This window comes from Penaeus vannamei, chromosome 23 (assembly GCF_042767895.1).
Source record: "Penaeus vannamei isolate JL-2024 chromosome 23, ASM4276789v1, whole genome shotgun sequence".
NCBI classification, from domain to species: Eukaryota; Metazoa; Arthropoda; class Malacostraca; order Decapoda; family Penaeidae; genus Penaeus; species Penaeus vannamei.
In genome coordinates this window covers 14,828,560-14,831,059 of record NC_091571.1, presented here as the reverse complement: position 1 = coordinate 14,831,059, position 2,500 = coordinate 14,828,560, and positions in this window count along the sequence as shown.

Genomic DNA, 2,500 nt, shown 5'->3' with positions numbered 1-2,500 from the left:
ATTGCAATTCTTCATTTAGCCATTCAAGGAGTATTTACAAGATATTTTATAATGGGGCGCAAGTGGGAGTGGTATATTATACAGAAAGGTAAAATTTTCTTATTATATATGTATGTATGTATGTATATATATATATATATATATATATATATATATATATATATATATATATATATATATATATATAAATTTCTCATATATTTATTTATTATTATTTTTTGAGCTCGAGTTAATAAATGTAAGATTATTGACATCAATCTTAAATGGTTATATATAATCGTTTGAATTTCTTAACAGGATTATTTTTGAATATGAAACAAGAATTTACGAGAATTTATATTCTGCATAAAAGAGCAATGCATTCAAATTTGTATGCACTGTGATGAGAAGCAAGTGATGCTTTGAATAAAGTGTCATTAACATCTAATCTTACTACTGCTATTGTTTTCTTATGAATAATATATGATGATTATTGTAATTTTCGTTATCATTGATATAACTGTTATCCTTATAACTGTGGCTATATATATATATATATATATATATATATATATATATATATATATATATATATATATATATATATGTATGTATTTATTCAATCATGCATATATAAGGATATAAGGATACATATATATACATATACATACATACATATATATGCAAACACACACACACATACACACACACACATACACACAGACACACATACACACACACACATACACACACACACACACACACACACACACACACATATATATATATATATATATATGTATATATATGTATGCGTTCCTACCAGGACAATATGGATGGTCTCAGCGGCCGACTTCAGGGTCGTTCGAGAGCCCGAGAAGGAGACCCAGGAAGTCGCCGCCCTTGAGCCCGAGAAGGAGACCAAGGAAGTCACCCTAGAGCCCGAGAAGGAGACCCAGGAAGTCACCCTATAGCCCGAGAAGGAGACCAAAGAAGTCACTCTAGAGCCCGAGAAGGAGACCCAGGAAGTCGCCGCCCTTGAGCCCGAGAAGGAGACTCAGGAAGTCACCCTAGAGCCCGAGAAGGAGACCCAGGAAGTCGCCCAAGAGCACACCCATAGCGTTCTTACCAGAACTTACCGCAGTCGTTGAATTTTTCCCATGCTCCACACAGGGGGGGGGGGTGGATGCTTAATGGGTGTTTATAATTTTCAAGGAGGATATGTATGTGAAAACACGCACCTAAAGTTAAAAAAATGAATCATCCTCATTTAGTAAATGTCTATGCATAATGAAAAGCAGAACCAGTGCTGCGGTGAACATCTTTATTGTAAATGTTTCAGAGATCGTAATTCATCTCCGTCATCAGTACTAGAAATAATGAACCAAAAAAACATATAATTAGATACAGTAAACAAAAGGAAAACAGTTCATAAAAGAGAACAATAGAATGGGAATAAGATCAAACAAAAATAAAAAGGCAGAAACATAGTAAAAAAAAGTGTGTATGGGTGGGACATACCAAACAAGTGTTAAATGGTGGTTATGGTGATTACACAGTGAACAACTGGATGGCTGTGTTGGCATTCAGCTCGGGTTTCATCTTATGGATATGTAGGGGTTCTAGGATGAGGAGATCGAGTCTGTTAGATGTGGAGGACAGAATTTTAAAATCACTGTGAGTGAAAGGATGGTCTTCTGTTTGTGAATGATGGCGGATAGCGGAAAAAGATGGTCTGCTCAGAGGTAGGCTGGTTCTTCTTGACTTACCCATGTGTTCAAGTATTCTATGTTTGAACCAGCGTGTAGATGATCCAATGTACGTAGCATTGCATCTAGGACAGTTAAAAATATACACAATATTTGAACATAATTCTGAGGGCAGAAGCATCTTCATTTTAAAGAAAGAGTTGATATTATAGGAGTTAACAAAAACAATGTTGAATTTAATTTGTGGGAATGAATGTTTCAGTATCTCACGTAATTGTTTCAGTATCTCACGTAATGGTGAAGCTTATATGTCCAAGGTACGGTAACTTTATATACTTGGTTTCTTTGGGAGCAGTTTGTATTTTCGTGGGTGGAAATAATTTGTTATCTAGGAATGATCTAAGTGTCTTGTAAAATACGTTGTCAGGATTGCCATTGTTATTGAAGTAATCAATCAAGAATTTCATATCTTTGTCAAACTGCATCCAGGTGGAACATATGTTGAAAGCTCTGTTGATTAGAGTAGCAATACTGTTAATCTTATATTTCATAGGTGAGAAACTTAAAAAGTTCATTCCCAAACCAGTTAAAGTAGGTTTTCTGTAAACTGTAGTGGAAAGGCGTCCGTTTTCTTTAGATATCAGTGTGTCAAGAAAGGGAAGTTCGTTTTCCTTGTCTATTTCATACGTAAACTTAATGTTAGGGTGACCAACACCTACTCTCACTGGTTTGAGAATGAACTTTTGAAGTTTCTCACCTATGAAATATTAGATTAACAGTGTCGCCACTATAATCAACAGAGCTTTCAACAT